This window comes from Protopterus annectens, chromosome 5.part0 (assembly GCF_019279795.1).
Source record: "Protopterus annectens isolate FY-2018-M chromosome 5.part0, PAN1.0, whole genome shotgun sequence".
NCBI classification, from domain to species: Eukaryota; Metazoa; Chordata; order Ceratodontiformes; family Protopteridae; genus Protopterus; species Protopterus annectens.
The window spans coordinates 1,772,647,249-1,772,674,616 of record NC_056735.1 but is presented as its reverse complement, the minus strand read 5'-3'; the positions used below and the strand labels follow the sequence as shown (position 1 = coordinate 1,772,674,616).

General features: G+C 39.1%; 1 protein-coding gene and 1 non-coding gene across 3 annotated transcripts in view; one reads left to right on the top strand and one right to left on the bottom strand.

Annotated features, from left to right (window-relative positions):
• Nucleotides 1-27,368, bottom strand: part of DSCAM (DS cell adhesion molecule) — a 3,720,739-nt gene that overhangs the window by 265,760 nt on the left and 3,427,611 nt on the right. The gene's annotated exons all lie outside the window — the stretch shown is intronic.
• Nucleotides 13,673-13,779, top strand: LOC122803002. The gene has a single exon (XR_006365051.1). It is a non-coding gene; the product is annotated as a U6 spliceosomal RNA (small nuclear RNA).

Genomic DNA, 27,368 nt, shown 5'->3' with positions numbered 1-27,368 from the left:
GCTTCTCTTGCTGTAAGCATTTACTTTGTCACTTACATAGTCTTAGGAGAAAGCTTAAGCCATCCCCTTCATTCCATTTTTCCACCTGCACTTTAGCTGGTAGATAAGGTCTGCTTCCACTTTAAACATCTGGTTCGAGCTAAGGATACCGTTCTGTTTTACAATGATTCTCTTTCTTGTACTTTGTATGGGAATTAAAGCACTGTTTCCATTGAAGTTCATAATAACTGCTAAATGTTGCCAATCTGGTATTTTACTACCTCTTTTTGCTTTTAGAAATATATACTGAAGCTATACAGCTTTGAGGCTTCCTCTGTTAACATACACCACTTCGCTTTCTTCTTTCCTTTTTTGTAGATGTATTACTTTCACTAATAACCTTTATGCCTAACCAAAATCGATTAACTGTCAAAAACACAGCAGTTCTGCTATAACCACAACCCTGCACAAATTCCAATAGTTGGCCTGTTGATATATCTTACTCCAACCAACCCTTTCTGACTAGTACCATCTCCAGTTGCCACAAATAAGTTTTCATCACCTTTTACCTTACTGTATTCCTCGTGCAAATTAAAACCCATTACACCTTTTACCTTACTGTATTCCTCATGCAAATTAAAACCCATTACACCTTTTACCTTACTGTATTATTCCTCATGCAAATCAAAACCCATTAAATTATGTTAAAAACTCTTCAGATTACTTTAATTGTAGGCAACATTGAAACCTGTCCAGGATCTAGCCTTTACTCAAAGAAGGCAAATAATAAAAAGGTCTCCAAAATATTGTTGTGCATTGTTTTAAATGCAGAATGTAAAACAAATGTATAAACTACTATGTTCTTAGCTTTTACCCCCCAAACTTAACTACAACTGTATAGACATGGTTGAAAAATGATAGTACTAACAGCCATACCAGGTTACAATTACTCGTAATTACACATCTCTTGCAAGACATTTTAAAAGAAAATGTGGCAACACCATACTTTACAAGTTTAATCATCATATCAGAAGAACTGACTTATAATCATGATACATAAAGCAAATAATACTGAAACATATCTTACAATAGTCCACCTATTTTCTCCTCCATAGTCTTCTCTTTTAAAGTCCCAACAATACTTAAACAAATCATGTCAGCAATATGACTTTATAAGAATCTCATTATTCTTGAAGAATTCAGTGTAAAGTATTTAGGACTTCTTCTCTAAGGTATAAAATAATACTTTGATGATATTCCAGCTTTTTCAAGAACCTACGTGTCCTAACCTTAAAACTGGGAATCACACTGCATTAAATATTTTAATCACAAACAGTTGCAAAAAATATCTTTTGTGTTACAATTCACCTTCTTTTTCTTAGAGGTCACGATCTAATTACTTTCCAGCTGACTAAACCAGCCCTTAATATCACTCTCATACTGAAATTTTGCAAGGCATAAACTACTAAAAACATTGATAACCTAAAATCCCACATATCCACCCTTGACAGATCACTAATTCTGAGTTCAAGGATCCAAACTGGGCAGCTGAAACGTTTATCAAAATTCTTACCAGCCTTTATTATATATTCTTCAAAACAATAAAAACATTACAAATAAACAACAGGGGTTAATTTACGAACTAAAACTATTCCTTCACCACAGAAATGAAGCCTGCAACAAGTAGAAGTAATGTCCAAACCGCAATACAAGAACAAGATTTGCAACACTTCTTAGTATTATAAAAAATAAATAAATGCATTTATTAAAATGTAAGTGCTAAAACCAAACATTTCAACAGGCTTTGAGTATTTTTTGAGATTGTTTCCTGCTGGAACCATGAGTTGGGACCCCTGCAATAATGTACTTTTCTTCTTGGTTTGTAAACTTTGTTTCGGAGCTTGTCCTTTCATTAAAACATGTCAGCTTGATCCAGAACTTGTGATTATAATATAGTTGTTAAGCTTTTTTTACAACATACACACATTTGTTAAAGAAATTTATCACTTTACTACAATGAGCTTGTACTTGCTTAATCTATATTAATTTGAATCACTATAAGGACATTATTTCTTGTTGATTTTCCCAAAAGGAATATAGCTCATGAACAACAAAACAGAAAGAAAGAAAGTAAGTAAGCTCTTGTGTCCTCCCATATAGAGTGGAAGCTCTCCCACATCATCTAGATGTATATACAGTAATTCAATTATCACATGACAGAGGAGAAAGTTGGGAAAAAAACAGTGAACACAAGTATTGCGCCAACACCAAGACCACTGTGAGCAATAGAAATTAATTGTTTTATGGCCGGGAGTAAAAGAATGCACTAAGACCATTTTGCATATGTTGACGTCATGGTAAATGCATCCTTAACTAAAGTCACTTCACCTTATCCTCTCCTACATGTGTTCAGCTGAGCATGATGATAAAAGAAGATCTGAAAAAGGCTTGTGTCTTATATGGAAACTGGAAGAACATGACAAAAATCATCATGGCATTGTTAAAATGACAGCAGTAGCTATAAAGGGTAGCTAGAAGAAAAGAATGAAAATACGTGAAAGGCTTGTCTACCTCATGTTGTATAACAGAAAATGTCTAGACAAGCAAATTACACCAATACATTTTTCCATCATGATGATGTTGAAAAAGATATTGATTTCACAGAGCTGTTTATAAACAATTCATGATAGTGGTGCATGAATGTTCAGACCTGCTGGAAGTTTACCTTATGCAATAAGTCACATCTCACACAACCACTAGCCACCCAAAAAAAGATTGTTGTTGCATATTGTTTACCTAACTATATTGTCCCTGACAGTGGAACCTAATCATCTAAAAAGGAATTTTACTGCATATTGTTTACTTGAGTTCAGATAATGGGGAAAATATCTAGCATTAGTCTACTGGAAAAAGAAATTATTCCAGCAGGGTATAAATGCCTAAACACTGACAAGTAAAAATCAAGCCCGCCACTTTACAACAGCATATTAACAACATATTAGGCTTCCTTGACAAAATTAAATGGCAGCCATTTTGTTTAAGCTCAGAAAACACTATGCTGTTTAGTGAATGAAAATTAAAAGTAGTAAATAAAATGAAAAATAAAACAAATTCAAGCAGCACAAAAAACACAGATTTACCATTTTGTGAACATAAACTTTAAAAATAAAATAAAATGAAAAAAGAAAAGAAAAAAAACATAAATTAAACTCAAACAGCAGCGGTGACTACAGCAACAGCAATTACAAGGATTTGCCATTTTTACTTTCCTTTCCTAAATGCAGCTTAAATCATGCTTAATGAGTTTGGAACAAAAAAAAGAAAGATTAATGCACTTAAAACCTACATTTTTTTGTGTGTGTGAGTACGTGTCCATACATGTGTGTGTGTGTGTGTGTGTGTGTGTGTGTGTGTGTGTGTGTGTGTGTGTGTATGCGTGCGTGTGTGTGTGAATGTGTTTACACGTGCGTGTGTGTGGGGGGGTGGTATGTGGGTGTGTGTGGGTGGGTGTGTATGTGTGCACTTTGCTGAAGAATTTTGGACAAAGTCATCAATAACTGTTGGAAAAAGACCTAAATCAGGGCAGTTTTTAAATATAACCCTAACTCACTTGTATATAAAACAGCATGAGAGGTGCTCCTTCAATATGTATGAAAGTATAATGTCTGTCTTTATTCCCTATATTTTTCAGAGATATTTTTAAAAATCAAACATTTTTGAGTGACAGACCAGAAAATAAGAGGCAAAATAAAAAAAGTTGAGAGGCACAGGAGTTGCAATACCTTGCACTGTATGATTTTTTTCATTCATTTGATTGCTATGAAAGATCTGAAATGTTCAGAGGTGGACACATCTGTGTGTGTGTGTGTGTGTGTGTGTGTGTGTGTGTGTGTGTGTGTGTGTGTGTGTGTGTGTGTAAAACCAATAATCTCAGTGCTCATGTCTTGAAGATTAAAATCTGTATTGTGATTTGCAGAATACTTAACTTTAGGATTATTAAGTTCTGAACTTGAATACATGCTGCAAATACATTCTCAATGATATGTGTTTAGCAACTGATTTATTCAGAATGTTTTGCAGTAGGAAAATTACCTTTGTAATCTGCCAGTGTGGGCAACTGCAACCCTCAGACCACTGCTACTCAACATTGTCTCTCTGCAAGGTTGCAGTACCGTGGAGAAAAATGCAATACCCAGATTTCTATGAACCTAAGCATTGCACTGATGTCTGTTATGTTGCATCCTTGAAGTGAGAATAACTAAGTAGCAGTTATATGAGACTCACAATCTACCAAAGCATCTCTAAAACAAGCTTATCAAAATTCTGTGATGAGCTGGAATTCTGTCTTTAGAGTGGTAAGCTCCGGAAAAAGTACAACCCATGAGCTATACTGCATTGTGTTAATATCTGAATACTACCACTTTAGATTAAAAAGGTCACACAGACAAACCACAAGACAGACCCAGCCAAGCTAGAGTTTTCATTATGTAATACTCTAAAGCTCCTGAAGTGGAGGCCCATGGGGTATATGAAAATAAAGCCTAACGGACATATTAGTGTTCCAACTAAATGGCTTCTGAATGCCCATGACTTCTTACTTTTTTAAGTCTTTAGTAGTACAACGAGGCCAATAAAGCAAATTCCCATTTTTTTTTCTAATTAAAAAAAGTTTTTATTACAATTTTTTGACATACATTTAGTGACATGACTTCAAATCAAACCAAGCAATTTATGTGGAATGTACACCATGTGGCAGAATCAATGATCTTGAAAGCAAGTATTTTAGTAATGTAACTTTTTAATTTAAGTATCTTTGAAGTAGAACTCCCCTCAATTAATTCATCAAGAAAAGTTTTCAGTTCTTTGGAGAAAATGATGGGTACTATGCATATGGAAAGCTTAGTGCTACAGTGTGGATGTAAATCCTGGGAAGGTATACAGCAGTGCATGCTTGAGAGCTTGTGTCTGCCTTTGTCTGTGAACCTGGATATTTGTGCTGTAAAGTAAACTTCAAGAGTTCATTACAAATAATACAAGTTCTGTGTGCCTTCCTATATTTAGCTTGCTGTCAATAAAACCTACATTAACAGACTAAAAACAATTATATATTTGTCAATATATCTGCAGTGTACATAGGGCAAAGCAAGATGATAGTCAAATGGGAACCTAGGCTGGGTAATGGACTTGGCCCCGAAGTATTGTCAATATTCAGCTAGTTGTCTGCCTCTCCCCAGTTACCATAAAACACTATTCATACTTATCTACATGCTCCCTATTTTCTTCCTTCTTTCTGCAATGATTACAGATATTTTGATATAATTTATTGTTTTTTTATTTCAGAACTTTCAGCAAAAAACATTGAGAGCTAGTCGCTAGGAAAACACTGTCACACCAAAACAAATATAACATGAGCAGCTATTAACTTCTATCCCTTCAATCTCACATTTATTGAAAATGCATCTGGCAACCCATTAAACTATAAGAGTTTTGTTGGGATTCATAGTTCAATAGTATATAGTAAAGCAATAATTAGCAAGTATGTGAAAGGTGCAGGAATTCAAATGACAAATATGTAATGCATTTGCTAAAAGTCTGGGACAGCCCAATGAATGCAAATGTCACTTTTAAGGATCAGCCTAGGGGCACCATCTGGTCAAGTGATGGTGAAAGCATTTTGTCAGTCACATGTTAAATAAGCGAAAGCTGGGGGAATCAAACCCTACACTACAAAAGCATCTCATTAATAGCTCATAACCTGTTCAACTGCACTAAGTGAGAGACAAACTGTTGTAAACCAACACAGTGCTGCCCAGTTTATTCTCAGTCAAATAAACACATATCAAAGTCAGCAAAACAAGGAAACCAAGGATTGTACCCAAAGATCAAGGCTCATTTGATGATGCTCCTCTTTGGTACAATCTGTTCCTTCCTTTATGCCATTACCACTCTGGGATGGAGGAACTGAGTATTTACACACACACACACACACACACACACACACACACACACACACACACACACACACACACACACACACACACACACACACACAGATGTGACCATTAGTTATAGCCCCTTATATGTCTGTGTATACCTCAGATGTTTGTTTGCAGTCAAATGAATGAAAAAAATGCATAAATAATTACCTAGAAACATATTTAGTGTGCTGCTGTGAGAGCTATATAGTGCAACACATTTTCTCCAGCCATCCCAACCTTTTAGCTCAAGAATTAAAGACAAAGTTGAAAAATCAGAAACATATTTTACATATTGGTTTTATATAGTTAGAAAGTAGCATTACCAAGCATTTTCTGAAGGATATAAAGTCTAAAAATCACATTTGTCATTACTTAGTAACTGCAGTCTTTAACACTTTACCAGAAAGCCACAGATTTTATGAAGAACAGACCACATAGATATAAGGAAAATATCACAAATTATGAGAAAATACAGTTGTGTACACTTACCATAAATGTAGATGTTCGAGTGTATTCACTGTTGCAGTCCTAACCAATGGGTTATCCGGCTCCTGGTAGCCTTTGATTGGCCAGAATACCAAAGGTAAGTAAAAATGTTATTGGCTGTCTTCAGTTGTAAAGGATGTCAGGGTGTCTGATAAAAAAGGAAGCAGCCGACATCACTTCCTCAATCTTTCTTGCCATAACAGTCAGAAGAAAACAAGGCTTAAACCAAAATCCATTTTGGCAAATAATACCAAATTTAGCCTGTACCTTAGGAAAAGATAAAAAGGGGAAGGAGGGAGGGAAATCAGGACTGCAACAGTGAATACACTTGAACATCTACATTTATGGTAAGTGTACACAACTGTACTATGTTCATCGTGTTTCACTGTTGCAGTCCTAACCAATGGGTTGATTACCAAAGCCCAGAGAAAAGGGAGGAGGAACCAACATAATCAAGGATTGGAGATAATGCCCTGCAGAACAACAGTGGCAAACCCTGCCCTGGCTCTTGAAAACAAAGGCAAATTATAATGATTTGTGAAAGTGTGAACAGAAGACCATGTGGCAGCCTCCAAAATGTCTTTAGTAGGGACACCCCTTAAAAAGGTTTCAGAAGTGGAAGCTGCTCTAGTTGAGTGGGTCTTAACCCCTTGAGGAGGAACCTTGCCATGAAAGGAATAACAAAAAGTAATACAATGTGCAATCCATTTAGAAATGGTTTGTTTAGAAATAGCCTTGCCCTGGGCTTCAGGGGCAAAACTGACCAATAACTGTGCTGATTTCCAAAGGTATTTAGTCCTGTCCAGGTAAAACCTGAGCTGTATATGCACATCAAGAGAATGTAGGATCCTTTCACCTCTATTTCGAGGATTAGGAAAGAAGGTAGGAAGGTGTATGGACTGATTAAGAGTCAGGCTAGAAACCACTTTAGGCATAAAGGAGGGGTTGGTTCTCAGAGAGACCCTATCTGCATGGAAAATAAGAAAAGGCTCCACAGCCATCAAAGCATGCAGCTCCGAAACCTTCCTTGCCTAAGTTATAGCCAAGAGGAATGCAGTCTTCCATGAGAGAAAATTTAAATCTGCAGTGGCAGCTGGCTCAAAAGGAGGAAGACTGAGTTTCTCTAGGATAAAATTAAGATTCCAGGCTGGAGTAGGTGCCCTTTTGGGAGGTTTTAAGTTGCAATCACCTCTGAGAAACATTTTCATCAGGGGATGAGAGAAAATGGGTTGTTCAAAAAAACAATGAGCAGAAATGGCTGAAGCATGGATCTTGATAGAGGAAAAAGAAAGACCACCCTGCAGTAAATTAGCCAGGTATTCCAGGATCAGAGTAAGGGTAGGCTGAGAAGATTCCCCTCTAGCCTGCATCCAATGAGAGAATCTTTCCCATTTGCTAGCATAAGACTTCCTAGTGCTAGGCCTCCTGGCCTCCCTCAGCACGTAGACAACCTGCTGGGAAAGGGAAGAAGAAAAGGATGGAGTCATACAATGAGCCAAGCTGCCAAATGGAGAGACTGATGATGAGGATGTAGAATGTTTCCCCCTTCCTGAACCACAAGATCTTGCTTCAGAGGAAGATGCCAAGGAAGAAATTGGGAGAAATTGTGAAGCAGTGGATACCAATTCAGTCTGGGCCAGTCTGGAACTATGAGAATAGTCCTTGGTCGTTCATCCCTAATCTTCAATAATACTCTGGGAAGAAGAGGAAGAGGAGGGAATGCATAAACTGACAGCAGCATCCAAGGGAAGGACAGAGCATCCACTTTCTAGGCTCTGCTGTGATGCTGTCTGGTGCAAAAAAGAGGTAGAAGATGGTTGTCTGGAGAGGAGAAAAGATCAAATTGAGGAGTGCCCCAACGTTGAATGATGCTGTAAAAAAACTGTTCTGCTCAGCTGCCACTTGTGAGGACCCAGGGTCTGTCTTCTCAACTGGTCTGCCAAAATATTGAGCCTTCCTGGAAGAAACTGAGCTAGGAGATGCAGGCCCAAGGATGCTGCTATGGACAAAAGACTTATGCTCTGTCTGCACAGGAGGTAAGAATGAATCCCTCCCTGCTTGTTGATGTACCACATGACTGTGGTGTTGTCTGTCCTGACAAGCAAGGTTCCTGGAGAAAGAAGAGGCTTGAAAGCTAGTAAGGCCTACTGGACTGCCATCAACTCCTTTAAATTTATATGCAGGTACATCTGCTGGGCATTCCAACTTCCCTGCATGCATCTGCCATCCAGGTGAGCTCCCCAGGCATAGTCTGATGCATCTGTCATAAGAACTTGAGTGGCAAGGGGTGGGTGAAAAGGCATGACTTTGTTCTGTAGACAGACTGTTGCCCACCACAGAAACTCTGCCTGCAGACATGGAAGCAGAGGAATTATCACATCCGGGTCCTGTGTGTGTTGACACCAAATGTTCTTGAGGTACCATTGCAATTTCCTCATATGCAGTCTTGCATATGGAATCATGAGAATGCAAGAGGCCATGAATCCCAGAGCTTGCAGGTATTTCCTTGCAGGGAGCTGGGACAGGCTTGCAAAGTCCTTGAAGTAAACTGAAAGAGTTGTCTGCTTCTCCTGGGTGAGATATATCATCTGGGCGGCCGTGTTCAGACTCACTTCCAGGAATGTTATCTCTTTGGATGGCACCATTTTTGATTTTTCCTTGTTGAGATTGTAACTCAGGGAAGAGAGAAGAGTCTTTACAAATTCTAGATCCATTAACAGCTGTTCCTGAGAATTTGCTTAAATTAGACAGTCGTCCAAGTATGGATAAATCTGAATTTTCTTCTGCCTGCAAAAAGCAATGACTGGAGCCAGGCACTTTGTAAAAACTCTGGGAGCAGTAGATAAGCCAAAGGGCAGTGCAGAGAATTGATAATGTTGCTTGCCCACCCTGAAACAAAGGTATTGCCTGCAACTTTCCCTGATAGGGATGTGCAGATAAGCTTCTTTGAGATCCAACGTTACCAGCCAGGAATCCTTTTCTAACAGTGGCAGCAACTGATGCAGAGTGAGCATTTTGAACTTTGGAATTATTAAGAAAGAGTTCAGGATGGATAGATCTAGGATAGGATGCCAGGTACCTTCTTTTTTTGGAACTAGGAAAAGTCTGGAATAGAAACCCTGGCCTACCTGCTGAGCAGGAACTGATTCTATTGCTCCTGGATGTAACAGAGACAAAATTTGCTTTTCTACTTCTGCCCTTTGGAGGAGCATCTGGGAATCCTTTGGGTACTGGAAAGGTGTGGAAAGAAAACTTGTGTCCTAGGGATACAGTTCTGAGTACCCATTTGTCGTCCATGATGGTGGCCCAGACATTTGCAAAAACAGCCAACCTTTCCCCTAAAGGACTCTCTGTGCAGGCAAGAAAAGGCAGAATGTGGACAGAGTCATTGAGAATGTTTAGATTGAGATGCAGGCTTAAAACTTCCCGCCTTGGAAGAGGAAGCCTGCCAACGCTTAGACCTTTGACGGGTAGCCACCTGTCCCCTAGAAGATTTGTAACCTCTAGTCCTAGAACAGTTCTGTCTGCTGGTATCAGGGAACATCCAACCCTTAGAAGGGTAATTCCTGCTAAAGTGAGGAGGCTGAACTTGCAGAAAGTCTGCATAGACTTGGCCTTGTCTTCCATCTTCTTGAACACTTCTTCTGCTTTGCTGCCAAAAAGACTGTCCTTATGCAAAGGTATATCTAAAAGCTTAGCCTTGACAGACTCTGGTAGGGGCTGCTCCCTGAGACAAGCGTGCCTTCTAATAACATAGCCAGTAGCTGTAGCCCTACAGGAGGCTTCTAGAATGTCAAAACCACAATGTAATGAATGTTTATTGACAAGACTGGCAGAATTCGGCAAATCCTGCATATCCTTACACTCCGTCAACAGAGGCACACTTGCTACCCTAGACTTAATAGCTTCCAAGGTGTGATGCTGGTGCTTCAGCATATGAAAAAGACAATTAGTAGACCTAATAGCAAGAGTGGCAGAGGTATAAACCTTTTTACCACACCTATCTAGGTTCCTAGATTACCTGTCAGAAGGAACAGGATTTTTAGTAACAGTGGCCTTAACTTCTTTAGGGCCTTGAGAAATAACCTCTGGATCAGCCAACGGATTCCTAAAAAGAAACAAATGAGAATCAGGGACTCTGTAGTACCTGTCAGGTTTCCTGGGAGCAGAGGAACTGAATTTGGAGTCAAGAAATTTTCCAGAAAAACATAATCAACCACCTCCAACACAGGTGGACTAGCCAAAGGCTTTTGCTGAGGCAAATCCAAAAACTCCCTAATCCTTTTCTTAGAAAGGGGGTAATCCTGACTTTCCCATTTAAAATGCTCCCTGAGAGTATTTAAAGTATCACAAAAAGAGAAATCTTCTGGAGAAGAAGCAGAAGGGATGGACTCCTCTGTGTCTGAATCCTCAAAAGGAGAGAAAGCCTGAGAAACCTCCTCTTCATCAACAGAAATGCTAGTCATATCAGAACCTGAATATGACAAAGCCTCAGGAGAGACATCCCAACCTACTTTTGAAGGAGGAGGCTGTGAACCCCTAATAAGAGTCAAAAGGTCATCAGCCATTTTAACCATTTGAGAATGAGGGGAATGACAGAAAACAGAGAAAACTGGAGCTTGTTTCTTCACAGACTTATGACTGGAAGATTTACCTGCAAGTCTGAAGGACTCTGGAGGCCTGGCAACCACCAAAGTTGCAGCCGAAGTCATCGGTATGAGCTTGCTGTCTGAACGAACAACGGAGGCCTCTGACACTGGAGTCAGTGTAGCGGCTCCGGATCCAGCTGAAGAGGCAACAGGCAGAAGGTCAGAAAGCAAAATGGAAGCTGGAGGCTTGGGGGGCTCTGAAATGGTCTCAACCAAGGCCTGCGGTTGAAAATCTGTGGGCTGCAGGGGCTGCAAAGTTGCCTCACTGGTTCCCACGAGTAACTTAATATCATCCGGGGACTTGACCTTCGGAAGCCTGTCACAGTCCTTATCCTTACGTTTTTTGGGGATATATGAAGCCTGAAGACCAGCGGATGCCATACCGACAAACTTAGGCCAAACTCCAAAATGTTTAGCTAAAAGCTTAGCCCGACGATGAAAAATACGTGGATTAAAGGAAGCACAAAGATCACAATTAGAAACGTTGTGGTCAAGACCTAAACAAATAATACAATAGGAATGAAAATCTCTATGGGGAATCTGCTTTCCATAGGTAAGACAATTATTAACCTTTCCTGACATTTGTTAAGGCAAGAAAAGAGGATCCCCAATGGGGTACTTAGCTGTAGTTGACTTCAACTTTGTAGTCGGAAACAAAAAAGGTAAACAGCCGACTGGCACTCGTGCAAGAAATGCTTCTGCTTCAGGCTCCATTGCAAGGAAGACTGAGGAAGTGATGTCGGCTGCCTCCTTTTGTATCAGATGCCCTGACGTCCTTTACATCTGACAAAAGCCAATGTCATTTTAACTTACCTTTGGTATTCTGGCCAATTGAGGGCTAACAGGAGCCGCATAACCCATTTTGTTAGGACTGCAACAGTAAAAGACGATGAACATCTATGCCCTTTGTAAATATGTGCATAAAAACACACAAACACACACACTCACACACATGCCTTTATGACTGTGCATCTCAGATATCTTCTTGAGATCAAGTAAATTCATAAAAAATGCATAAGACATGAAGCGTAGCTCACTGCTGTTAGAACCCTTGGCCTTCTCAAAATTTTAGCTCACAAATTGGAGACAAATACCTTAAATCAGGAATAGATTTTAAATATTTCTCTTCTATACTCTTAGAAAGTTACTAGCATTTTCTGAAGGATTCATAGTCTGAAACTCACATGCCTGCCATTATTTAGTTACTGCAATCCACAACAGTTAGCCAGAAGGCCCCAAATTTTACAAGGAACAGACAAAAATATATCTCAACTTCTTTGCTCAAGATTTCTACACAAAGCCAAAAATAGTGATGAGATAAAGGCCGAAAAGGGACAAAATTTAAATATTATTGTATCTGCTTGTTAATCAGGTAAACCCACTGAACAAAGTGTCCCTTTTCAGTTTCAGCAGTAACCAGGAGCACTGCCTGTTTAGCTGACTAGCTCAAAGTTATACAGCAGCTAACCAGAAATGCAAGAATTCAAACCTTATACTTTTGGCTACAGGAAGCAGGTTGTTAACAACTAAAAGCCTTAAGTGTCAGACAACTCTAATTCACTTTAAAAAATTAAGAGAACAACAGGTGTTGAATGGAAATGCATTTTCTGAACAATAAGAACCATGAAACTCTAATGACAGACATTATTAACTGATTGCAATCCTCAGAAAAAGAAGTCAACAAAGGTCTGGCAGTTAGTGTACAGGATTAAGCTCTTAATGAGCTATTCTGGGGTCAGTGGTAGAGGGTTTGTCTCTTTCTATCTCTATTTGGTTATGTTGTGACTCTTGAGTAAGACCCTTATTAACCAGACAGCATTCCTGGGTTTCCCTTCATAAGTGAAATTACCTGGTTAAGAAATGATTGGAAAAAAATATGAGGCAAAAAATGGATGTTCTGTTGATATGTATTTTCTGCTATGAAACTCTAATGACTGGCATTAATGACTGACTGTTAATCTTTAGTTATTTATCTTAAGCAGACCAGCACACTATAGGGAATAAATAGCCACTTTCAGAGATAAAACTAACCAAAACCAACATAAGGTAAAATTAGGAGTGTAGCAAAAATTAGCTGGGTATGAATTCATATTATGTTCCATATCAGCTGTGTAATACAAGTTCACAATCATGGGGACATGTTTCATTCTGTCACACACACACACACACACACACACACACACACACACACACACACACACACACACACACACACGCACACACGCACGCACACACACACACACACACACACACACACACACACACACACACACACACACACACACACACACACACACACACAATTAGCATTGGGTGAAATGTGCAGGACAGTTTATTTTCTTTTTTTTCAATGTGTATGCTCCCCACTCTCAGATAGCATTAGGTCCTAGGCACCTGCTAACTTTATGCTGCATTCAGCCCTTTTGGAATAATGAGTAAGATGTTAGGCAAGAAGAAATGACAAGGGACAAATTCTCTCCATTCTAGCTTTTCTGTGACACAGTACCCCAGTTCTCCAGGGTCTTCCTGAATACCATCTTTAAGGTTGTTGTTGATATTAAAAAGCTAAATGAATTGATTGTGCTTGCTTTGGCAGCACATACACAAAATTGGAATGATACAGAGAAGATTAGCGTGACTCCTGCACAAAGATGACACGCAAATTTGGTTTGGTGTCATATATACAGTTATGTGAGTTTGAGCCCTGCAGGCCTAAGCTATTCTTTCTACAAGGATGGTTGGCATAAAAGTCTTCACTTCACAGATGCAAGGTACAGGGTTTGATTCTGACATCAGGTTTTGCTGAAGAAGTGAAGGAATCCTTTTGCGCGGCTCAACTTATAAATAAAGGCATGGCATCAAGATCAAAGGAAGTCATAGCGCCATTGTACTTAGCCCTCATAACACCTATAATTGATGCAATGCTCCCTTCTACTTGTATCTAACCAGGCACTTACACCAAATGGAGTGGCCCCAGTGGTGTCTTACTAAAAAAAAAAAAATACAACGCATAAGAGACATGTTTTATGTTGTCTGACTAAAGGCCCTATCCCTTTACTCCATCTAATATTGTTTATTGAGAGGTGACGTATGCCTGACCTACAAGGCATTCTCTCATGCAGCCCTGACGAAAATGTTCCATATTTACAAGAACAATTGTATGAGGGCAATGCATTCCATGGACCTCAACCTTATTTGTGACTCTAACAGTGCTTGTTGGAGAGACCAGTTTGTACCCCAACGGCTACCTTGTCTATAGAATAAACTTCCCATCTTTGTAAAACAAAGGCTGTTCCTCACTCTCTTCAACAAGAATTTGGATAAATGGATGGGGAACCATAAATTCACTCCCAGGGTACTGCCCATGTCCCTTATGGACAGAGGCAGTCTTTAAAATGACTCAGGGCTCAAAAACCCAAAGATCCACTACCCTGATACTACTCCATCCTATATCTGGGGAATTAGGATATAATATTGTCATACTCTGGGTATTATTGGCTAGGCATGTAAAGGCTCTTGTGCTATTAGCCTCATAATCATCTATGAACAATGTAGAACTAGAAAAATGATGCTTCTCATAATGTAATGTTTTGAAATGTATTGAGTAAAACATTAAGTAAAAGACGTACTGAGGCATACTAAACTGAATACTCATAACAGAAGAGTGGTGGATAACTGTAGTTGCATATCACTGTCTTTAAATGTGCTATTTTCCCTGTCATTGCACTTTCATTATTCTGTTTACTGAATTGTTTCTAATGTCAGAATCAACAGTAAAATGCCACTGCTGCTGTAAATACCCACTGACATTTTATTAGATGCTGCCAAGAGTTCTCATGCATACTGTTTAAGAAAAAGCAGCTATACTAAGGCTAAAACAACCGCTAAAAAAGGTACAATTCCCTTCATTCACATGCTCTGAGTAAAAGAAACAATTACTAGAAATAAGGTCTTTTATTTTTTCCCATATTATAAGCTCTCTGATAAAATATACCAACTAATCAAAAAGGAGGTCATCTTAGCTATTCAAAATTAAAATAATATTTTAATTAACTTTTAAAACCGAACACCACATCACCAACAAAAACATATGACAAATTTCCTGATAGCAATATTTTCTATAATTTCTTTTGTCCTGTACCTTTTCATCATTAAATTCTATCTCCTTCCTATCTCCTAATAGATCATTCACTCCACTAATTCCTCCAGTGTGATGATCCTGCAGGGGAAAGACAAGAATAGAGCATTACACACACACACACACACACACACACACACACACACACACACACACACACACACACACACACACACAAAAAAACAGCAGAATTCATAGCACAATGCCCAGTGCAGCAAAGCTCCACTGTTAATGAATGTTCCCACAGACTTGCAATAGTTCTTCTACAATGAGATGAAATCTTTGGCTGGATTTGTGTCTCAGAGTCCAAGTGCATATGAAGACTGTTGCAAGGTGGAGGTCCCAGAGGAGAATCTGTAGCACTGAATCCTTTCAGGATGCACAAACCTCCATCAACGAGTCCTGTTCTTCCTCACCTGCTTTATCTGGTTTTCAGGCCATAAATTAAAGCTGAACCACACAAGCCATAGTCAGGAATTTATCATTCTACCACATATGACCATGTTTTAACATAATTCTAATCAGACTTCAGTGCAATTTATGTCAAAGATATAGAATTTGGCAGACTCTGATCCTAAAACCATACATAGTTTGCTATGCTTTGAAGGTACAATTTAACAGCTTTCAGAGTACCATCATATTTTAACTATATGCCTAGTAAGAAAGTTTTCAGGTATTATGAAAAAATTATGCAAAACTGCAAGACTTGCAGTGCTACATCTACCAAAAACTGTGTGCGTGTGTGTGTGTGTGCGTGTGTGTGTGTGTGTGTGTGTGTGTGTGTGTGTGTGTGTGTGTGTGTGTGTGTGTGTGCGCGCGTACACACTTATAAATGAAGTCATTTTCAGTATCCATTGTCTGTGAAGCTGTTGTAAGCCACTTACTGAAATGACATACAGAAAGTAACCCTGTGAATAAAGGTTAATTATCATACGATTCCTGAACACTGTTTCAAATTACACCAATGACTACACCTGGGCAGTCAGAGAAAAGAACATTAAACTAGCTGAAATTGCAGGTGTACAGCAGGTATACCTCTCAATCTCTTAGAGCATGAAATCTGGACAAAGCCTGAAATAATGGGGAGACAAAAGCCCAAACATACGGACACGTTTTAAATATTGCTCTTATAAACTTAGAAATTTACTAGAATAACTATTCTATGCTATACTGCATACAGACTGCCACCTGCTGGTAAATCAACTGGCTTTACAAGTAAACACAAAATAGTACTTGTTTGTGTCTTTCGGCTTTTCCCAGTTAGGGTTCGCCACAGCGGAACTTCAGTCCGCTAATGATTGGTAGTGGATTTTTACGTACCGGGTTACCAGCCCTGACGCACAACCTTCAATGAAGGCACGCCCCATTCATGTATGCCTCCATACAGAAGACGCTCTAGCTGAGAATCGAGTGGGACAACGTCTTGCTATGAGGCGACAATGCTACCGCAGCACCACCACCACCGCAGTGATGTATCTATTCTTTATACAGTTCTAGTCATCAAATAACACAAAAAAATCTATATATTCCTACCCTCATTAAAACTCCTATAACAAAACCTAGGAACTCTGAAGATCCTAAATGTCTGTCTGTTATATTTCATGTATAACATTTGAAATAAACAGGGAAGCCATCTAATTAGTCAGTGGCCAGAGTACTGATGCAGTATATTTATTTTATCACTATTGTTGGAGCTTTGATGATAATATTGTTGGAGCTTTGTTCCTACATTTTTTGTTGGAGCTTTTCCCATATTTTTTTCATTTATGAACACATTACTTATTGGCATAGATGCTGAAATCATTAATTCAAAGTCCATAACAAACAAGAAAGCCTTGTACTTTAGACTAGGCAAGGGAGATTTCTCAAACACAGCCAGTATCAAACAAGATGCAAAATTAGGCAGACATCCAGCATTGTCCTGATAAACTGAACAGAGACAAAAAGCTTGTCACCAAAATGAATGGAAGAATGAATGTATAAATAAATAATCAAAGAGAAAGACAGAGAAAGAGATGGATTAGATAGATAGACAGATAGGTAGATAGATAGATAGATAGATAGATAGATAGATAGATAGATAGATAGATAGATAGATAGATAGATAGATACACAGACAGATGTTTAAACAAATAAAAAATGCGGTTACCTTTTTATTGCAGTATCTATATATCTATAAGTGGAAGAGAGGGTCTTAGCAGTACCACACTTACTTTTGGTGTTGCAAAGATCAGAGGGGAATTTGTTCAATTCTCCCATTTGGTCTTGGGTTCATGTTCCACTGCTAACACTGTTGCCTAGGAAGGGGTGCAGTTCTGACACTACAGTGTTAAGATGTGGTCCTTCAGAGAAAAACTGCAAACTGAAACTATTTCTACTTCAATTGATAGTAACTCAGGTGGATGTAAAAGAGCCCCACCCCAGACTTCTTGAAAAGAGTAAGCACACATTAATTTTTGCAGAGAACTGGCCATATTGTACCTAGTCAGTATTAACACTGCCTCAGGCTCTCCCTGAAAACTGTCTATGTCTAGAGGAACTAACCTCGTCAACAAAAAAGAACTATTAAGTATTCTTACCTAATTAAGTAAGAAAAACAGAAAAAGGCAGAGAGATTATAATTAATTTAATACTAATACTGAAAAAATAACAGAAAATTGAGGAAAATATTTCAGATTGGAAGAAAAAAAAACAGAGAGATTCATGAAATGGCAAGAGTTTTATTTATTTATTTATTTTGCTCTAGTACTCCTCTTGACCATGTTTACCCCTTGACTGTTCTACTGATCTAGTTGTTCCACCTGAGTGGAAGCCCTATGGATTATTCATTTTCCTGGGGCAAATGTCAAGCAAATAAAGAGCATCTCCATCATTCATGAAGATGATCAGCACTTTTCTCTTACACCCTAACTCCCTGTTCATGCTCATTAGCATATACGGAGTCAGTGTATCTATACAATGCATGTTTTTCCATTGTATTTTGTGATTATTTGGCCTTGATCGCTTGTATAAAAGCACCTAAATTCAATCCCAAGGCTGCACTGGGGATTTTGCCATGGACAGTGCATCATAAGTACATGCCCCTCGCAACAGTAGGGTAGTTGGGGTGGGGAAACTTCCTCTGGGCAAAACGTGTTGGGTAGGCATGACTAATTGATCACAATCTCTCTTTAATGCGATACTGGCTATCAAAAGCTGGTATTGCATTTGTGGGAAAACCTGATCATTGTAGTGTGGTCTGCACAGCTATAGTTTAAAAAGAAGAAATGTTTTGTTTTTTTAAACTAAAACATGAATGTTGTAGCCCTCTGTGCAGGTAGAGTATAAACTGTGGCAAATATTTGCTATATTTTAGTAAGCAGTTTGCTACACTTTAAAAAGAAACATTTTATAAGCTAAAAAAGAGTAATATAGTGCTCCATGCAGGCATGATATAAGCTGTAGCAACTGTTTGCTACGGTTTAAAAGAAGATTTATTTTTTAACAAATTATGTTGAAGGAGGGTTGGGAACAGGGCACAGAAATGGGACCTGAATGGCTGGAGCAGGAGGGAGGGTGGGCCTGTTATGCATTTGTCCATCTGGTATATGTGCCAGTATCAGGGACGTTCTTTTTTTTTTTATATGCTAATCAGTGGAAGAGCTGGAGGGGCATAGATCTAATTATAATAAGCTGATCACTTAGAATGTAATGATTGGCTTATTACAGTGAAGTCCTTTAATTTTGCTCTTTATTTAAGAGCTGAAGGGGCGGGAGGTTAGTATGCACAGTATTGGCCTAGGGGCACTGGTCGAACCAGCTACATGCTGCCTTGCAGTATGCCACATAATTTGCATCCTCCAATTCATCAGCTCTTCTCCACACATTAGCATTTAGTCAAATTTGTGATACCTGGGTCACAGGACATTTGTACCTCTATGTCTATTGAACTGGTGAGAGTAAAAGAAATGCTTTAGCTTTTTTGGATGCCAACATTTGCATCCTTCTATTACCTTATTCTGATTACATAATGCACCTTTAGACTCTAATGACTGAAAATTTTGATTAACAAATAATCTCCTATTACTAACATGACTGTTATCCTGTAAGCTGGGAAGTTTGGTCTCCTTGAATAAAAAGAGAGGCCATCAAATGCAAGCATTTTCCTTCTTAGTATTCCTATTCGATATTAGAAATCTTTAGTATGTCACAGTTTTTTAATGCAGCATTGCTGGTTGTTTGATAAAATTACAGCTTTCTGCCATCTGTTTTATCAAAAAGATGTCTGCTCTGTTGTAATACATAGAAATAGTCTATGGATTTGGAATGGAGTATCCACCCAACAGAAATTAGATTACTTTGGTATATTAAGGCTTAGATGACAGTTCCATTACAGGCACTCAGGATAAAATAGGGTAAAATAAAAAGCATATGTGAAAAGTAACTTGTATATTCTACCTTGGAGACAAAAATAGAGAATGCTGGGAATACAATTACTTAAGTATTCATGGATACAAGATCTTTGGGGGCATTTCTAAAGTGAAAAGAAAAGGTATTTATGATTTTCTTGGACAGGATATTGAGGCACCCCAAAAGTCTGAAGAGTATCCATTTTGGGGATGTAAGGACGGAACCTTTGCATTTTGCAGATGATATTATCCTATTAAACTATAATGACTGTGACCTGCAGTGTTCACTGATGGCACCTTTGTGTTTTGCAGATGATATTATCATATTAACCCATAGTACCTGTGACCCGCAGTGTTCACTGATGGCACCATTGCATTTTGCAGATGATATTTTCCTATTAACATATAGTGCCTGTGACCTGTAGTGTTCAGGGATGGCACCTTTGCAATTTGCAGATGATATCCTACTAACCATTAGTACCTGTGACCTGCAGTGGTCAGTGATGGCACCTTTTGCATTTTGTAGATGATATTATCTTATTAACCTACAATGACTGTGACTTGCAGTGGTCAGTGATAGTACCTTTGCATTTTGAAGGTCATATTCTCCTATTAACCTATAGTGTCTATGACTTGCAGTGTTTAATGATGGCACCTTTGTATTTTGCAGATAATATTATCCTATTAACCTATACTACCTGTGACCTGCAGTGTTAACTGATGGCACCTTTACATTTTGCAGATGATATTATCCTGTTAACCTATAGTGCCTGTGACCCGCAGTGTTCACTGATGGCATATTTGCATTTTGCAGATGATATTATCCTATTAACCTACAATGACTGTGACCTGCAATGGTCAGTGATGGCACCTTTGCATTTTGCAGATGATATTATCCTATTAACCTACAGTGCCTGTGACCTGCAGTGTTCACTGATTTACTACTGACTGTGAAGAGGCAGGTATGTAAATCAGCATTTTAGTTCAGAGATTATGAATTACCTGACAGGAGTATTTTTTCTTTGCAGGTATGTGTGTGTGTGTGTGTGTGGGGGGGGGGGCTGTTTTCTCTGTTGACAGAGTTTAAGTGCTTTGGAGTCTTGTTCAATGGTGAGAGCACAGGAGTCAGGAGACTAAGCAGCTGATTGGTGCAGCACTGGCCTGCATTGCATGTGTTACACAGGACTGTATCTGTGACATGAGAACTGACTGATAGGATAATGCTCTCAGTTTACCAGTCAGCCTGTGTTTCTGTCTTCACCTTTAGTCATGAGCTTTGAATAGTGACTGAGAAGCTGAGATCATGGATATAATTGAAAAATGTAAGGCTCCTTTGTAGGACTACAGGGATGAATCTCCAAGATAGAGTAATGAATGTGGCAACTGAGGAGGCTCTAAGAGTACAGTCACTGCTACTTCCATGATGAGAAGATTCAGGTCAGGGGGTTTGAACACCATGTGAGGATGCAGGCACACAATTTACGTGTAGTTATTTGCACACATGATGGAACTAACAGACTTGTACATAACAATACTGTCATGCAGGCTACCAAGTTGTGGAGTAGCTCCAACCATCAGCATAATTTCTTTCTGTGTTCTGGGATGCTGAAGTGAACCTACGTGTCAAATGACAGATTTAGGTTTCAGGGATCAATCAGCTGGCAATGGGAACTCATGTAATTTGAAATGCTCTCTACATGTGCATGTATCACCTATGGAAAAGCATTTGTTTTTATATTGCATCAAGCAGACTGCTGTCATGCAGGTGGCATTCAGTAAACTGGATGCCTCCCACTTTCCTGTTCTTCAGGCCATTTTTTATTTTATTTTTAGCTGAAAATGAGTCAAGATAAAACGTCATTACACAAAACTGCAACACTGAGGATGCTGTCTCAAAAGTTTGAGGTAGCACTCATGCACCGCATCTGTGGTTTCCAAAAGGAAATCCGCTAAGGATTATAACAAAACATGGAAGGACCATACATAAACATGTCTTTTTATAAAGCACAAGTCATCAGGCCCACTTAGTCAGACTATCGATCAATCTACATAACATCTGAACACAAACAATCACAGTTATAGGCCTGCTTTTGTGATTGGTCAGTTCCCACTGTTATGCTTAAATGTAGCAACCTTACTCAGACATGTATATGATTAGCTTTGCCCCTGCACCCCATTCACTAATATATACTAAAATGGTAAGGAAATAAAGAGCAGTGCTCAACATAATGTCATTATGAAAGCAGTTTCCTAGATATCGCAGTGTCGAAAATGCCATAGTTACAATGTGCTTCGATAAAGTGGCAGCAGAAGTGAGACACACAAAAGCAACATCTATAAATTTTGAGAGAACAAATGTCACAAAAATGAAATAACTTTTAGAATGTTTAGGCAAAGATGATAATGGGAGTCGTACACAACCGTGGCTGAGATGCGAAGAAGCAGTAGTAATGAAAGCAGGAAAGCCATGTGCCATGTTTGATTTATGTGAAGCACACATGCAAACCATATCCATACTTTACTTTGTTTCCTGCCATTCTGATATATTCCTTGAACTTCCAAATGTAATCGCATGCCTTATCCTGTGCAGGCTCACTACACATTCCTTACCAGTACTTTCAAAGCCGCCCCCAGGCTGTATCACTACCTCAGTATGCTGACATTAATACTCACTCTAATTACTGGGATCATATTTTAATTACTGTAACAAACTGCACCTACAGTGAAAATGACTTTTTTCACTAGCAGTTATGGGAACCTATCAATAAAAATCTTGTGCATCAAAATGTCTTTTGAGTTCTCCTGACTTTATGTAACAGTACTGATTAAACTCTGCATCATTTGCAAAGTCAAGATTACATCTACTGTGCTGTTAAATGTGGTCTGTCACTAAGAAGTCACCAGCTTTGGCAGACAGCTGATCTACGTGGATCACTGCAAGTACCGGAATGGTCATGCTTCCGTTAGAGACTTCCTTGCAGGAAAACTGACAGCATGTAGTAGCCTGTATTCTACAGTTTTAATAACTGTCATTATCTATTTACTGTCAAAGACCCTCCTATTTACAGCGCATCATCTGCCATACCGACCATCCAAGGAAACCAGTTCCAAAATTTTCCATTTAGAATAAATTGGCCATGTTAATAGCACTATCAGTAAAGCACGCAGAAATTCACAAACAAGGGGCCTTAGATGTGATCAGACAATCATGATATTGTAACCTCACCACATCTATAGTCTAATCTTTTTTTATACTTCAATAAAAATCACTTATATAATATTGTATAGACATAAAAATTCAGCATCATAACATTTCACACTAGTGATTTAAACAGCAATTATTTTAATAACATTTCTGAATAAATAAAATCATGCATCAGTAAATCTCCACTCAGAGTGGAAACAAGTTTGAGACAGCAGTTTTCTTCAAAAGTAGCCAAAGCATATGCACTAAGATTTCACTTGTTTTAGGTACAAAATGACATTAATGAAACACAATAGAACACTACTTTATTGACAAGTAAATGAGCTATAAATGGAAGCCCCTGCATATAATAGCTCACATCACTACAACTGTGGTAAAACTTGTAAAATGATGTATGTGAACAAGTAAATCTCTAATAAGACTTTTCTAACTACAGATATTCACTACTGGTGCAGCACACTACAGATATTCACTACTGGTGCAGCACACTACAGATATGCACTACTGGTGCAGCACACTACAGATATTCACTACTGGTGCAGCACACTACAGATATGCACTACTGGTGCAGCACACTACAGATATGCACTACTGGTGCAGCACACTACAGATATGCACTACTGGTGCAGCACACTACAGATATGCACTATTAGGACAACACTTCTGTTTTCCTATACAGGTACATGAAAACTGGTGAAGGAAAAAGGATAGGATATGTGGTGTCCAGCAATATAAATGGCAGCCCCTATCTTACCTGCTTTGTCCTTCTTTTACTCTGTCCTAGCCATACCCGAATGTTCCAATTATGATGCTTACTTGCAAGAAAGGAATGTCTTTTATAGTACTCATACCCCCTTGTCCTGTAAAACAGACATTCTATGAATAATAGAGACCGATGTTCAAAAAGGCAACAGAAGAAAAGACTGGATATAAATATTTTTAATTTTAAGAATGAGTTAAATAGCTTTTAAATACTTGATGTTTTTTTTTTGTCTAAAAACTACCATCAAGCGTTGTGTGGTCTTCATGTGGACTTCATGATTTAGACTACAGTTGTATGTTAAATTATGATAATAGTGGAGTTATGACAAAACTCGTTGCTGCTGGATTCATATCCCTTTGACTGGAATAAGCAGCAGTGAGCATCAGTCTTCAGACTGAGTGTTTAGCATTCAGATGTTTATTACTGAACAGGGGTGCATACTGGATAACAGGTTACAGCCCAGCTACAAAGGAGACAGAGACCTGCATAACTAATCCTCCTGTGATACGATATGTCTATTTTATATACAAATATATGCATATGTTACTATCTCTCTTTCTGTCTCTCTGACTATATATATATATATATATATATATATATATATATATATATATATATATATATATAGATATAGATATAGATATATACATACACATATATATAAGATCATTTGCAGCTCATGGCCTTACTCCTCTGCACTAAACTGCCTGCTAAATTATACAACAAAAAGGTGCAAGCTCTGTGGTGTAGAAGGATAAAGCTCTGGCTGCTCCCAGATGACTGTCTTCTGAGTGGTGAAAGTGCTGAGTGAGAGGAATATGAGAATGAGCAGCAGGTACTAGCTCATCAGTCCTGGGAAGTGGGACCAGTGTTTCCATTCATTCAACTACCAACATACAACTAGCGGCTTGTATACCATATAAATGGTCAAGACAGGGGAGGTAGACTTGGTGATTCTAAGGCAGTGATGGCAGCCATCATATTGTGAGGGTGGAAACATGAACAAGCAAGAGAATGGTGTAAAGTGCTCTGTGGTGATGTGAGTGCTGATGTTAGTGACCAGGAACAGGTTTAGAGCCTTTACAGAAACACCCTCATTGTGAGGATGGATACATAGTCACAAGCTTCTTCCATGCTTACTTGGATGATGGCTACTCCCGTCAGTTTTCAGCCCTATACTGGTGATAACAAGCACTCGGGAAAAGAAGGGCTTAAAGGAAGGGAGGGAGGCCTGATGGTTAGCTAGCATTGATGCAAAAAGAAAAAACATAATGCAACAGAAAGAAAAGAATTGGCAGTACTTATGTGTTACTGCATACAGTACGCAATAGTACTAGTCTAAATATGGTACAGAAACTCTTTAGCAGCCATGTAAAACAAAAAAGGTTTGACATGTAAAGAAATTAGTGGAAAGGAACAGTAAAGTTTTTGTTTGATTATGAGAGAAAAATCAGGGCCAAAAGAAAGAACTTAGTCACATCAAACATGCAGAGCATTACCAGTATCCAAGAAAGGAGGTTTAGTTCTGTCTTTCAGCCCGCCATTGATACTACCCCAACTCCATTGAAACTCATAAAGCATCCTGCCAGGTACCCCCTTGACCTGATTGAGAGCACCAGCTCTTACGGGCCAGGTAAAATTCCAGGGAGTTTCTAATATGGCATAAAGGATAACCTGGCCTATCTATTCATAGGTTCATAGGTAGGTACTAGACTATTGGCCCAAGGGCCTAAGTAAGCCTAGCCAACAAGGTTCCCTGGCTTACGCCACCCAAGAAAGTTATTTTCCTGTGCCTCTGTCGAGCAGAGCCACATACGTGATCCCCAGGGTGTATTTCCTATTTCCCATCCACTCATCAAGATTTTTCTTGAAGAGTGCTAATGAGGAACTTTGCTTGACATAGATGGGTAGCTTGTTCCAGAGTATGGGAAGTCTCTGGGACAGGAATCTATCCCTCCAGCATGTCCTGTTTATTGTGGTGACAAGGTTTAGGTCCAGACCTCTCAAACAATTGGGGACAAATTTCAACAGAATCAGGGACAAGTCAAGAAAAAATCAGGGACAATCAGGGACACTTTTAAAATATTAGTGCTATTAACTTGAAACATTGACAGAATCAGAGTGTATGAATTAATTCACATTTTCTGAAGTAAAAGAAATTTATAACTCTTAATTATTGTCATTATTCATTAAGTGTAATTCACCACCTTTCCTCCAAAAGTCACTAGTTTTAGGATGGATTAAGAGGGACAGAGTTAAAATTTGAGTCAAAATCAGGGACAGTTGAGAGGTATGTTTAGGTCCCTAGAGCATATAGCTCGGAGGGATTGGGATTTCTTTAGGTGTAGCATGTCCAACAGCTCTGGGTTTGACATAGCTTTATATGTTAGGCAGAGATCACCTCCGAGTAGGCGATATGCTATGGAGTAAAGCTGGAGTTTTCTGAGACGGTCAGTGTAGGGCATCTCTTTGAGGCCAGTAATCCTCTTTGTGAGGTACTTTTGTAGCCTTTCCAGCTGCTGCAGATGTCTTGTGAGGTATATTCCAAAAGGGGCATTGTACTCTATAATGGGTCTAATGAGTGTCGAGTGGAGGGGGACAATGACCTCTTTTTTCCTGGATGGGAACCCTTTTGTGATGAGGTGTGCCACATAGAAGGATTTCCTGACTACTGTGGTGATGTGATTAGCCAAGAAGAGACTACTGTCCACCTGGGTCCCAAGGTCTCTTATCACACAATCAGCATTAAATAGACTGCCACCTATGTGGTAGTTCATGGGTAGAGAGTTTTTACCAAAGGGGATGAAAATGCATTTTTTGGCACTGAGCTTGAGGCCATGGCTCTGACACCAGGCATCTGTCTCAGTGAGGCCCTTCTGTAGGATGTCCACATCATTTGGGGACTCAGCTATGGCTCCTAGTTTGCAGTCATCTGCGAACTTCATTAGCCAAAGGTCTTCTGTGCTAGCTTGTACTTCAGAGAAGTAGATACCAAACAGGAGAGGTCCCAGGACTGTACCCTGTGGTACTCCATCTGTCACTGGTTTGAAGTCAGATTTGGAGTCTGCAACTTTTACAGTGTGGGTTCTGTCAGTGAGCCAGCTGGCAGCCCATCTTGTGACATAGGGATTTATACCTAGTTTAGTGAGTTTAGCTATAATTCCAGAATGGGGGATGGTGTTGAAAGCCTTGATGAGGTCAAGCTAGGCTGTGTGAACCACCTTACCCTTGTCTATGGCTTTGGTGACTGCCTCAAAGAAGTCAATTAGGTTCAGGAGGCATGATCTGCCTTTCACAAACCCAAACTGGGTAGCGTCCAGAGTTTGAAGGTTATCAATGTCTTTGTTTACGAGTTCCATGATGATATGTTCCATGGCCTTATAGAGCAGACCCGTTAGGCTAATTGGATGATAGTTCCCAGGATCAGTGGTGGCTCCCCCTTTGTGGAATGGGATAACTGTTGCCGGGCGTCATTCAGTGGGCACAAAGCCTGACATAAGGCTATGATTGAACATGGTGCTTAGGTGGGGAGCCAGTTTGTTCTGAAGTTCGTGTAAAACGCAGCCTGGGATGTTGTCCGGTCCCATGGATGCTGTGTTTTTGGCTTTAGAGAGTGCAGCTTTTACCTGCGTAGTTGTAATTACAGGGACAGTGCATTCTTCCTGTATAGATATAGGCCCTTTAGGGGGTGAGAGGGGGGTAAAGTTAGCACTGAACCTATCTGCCAGGATGTTGGCAATATCAGTTGGTTCTGTAATTTTCATGCCGTTGTGCTGTAACTC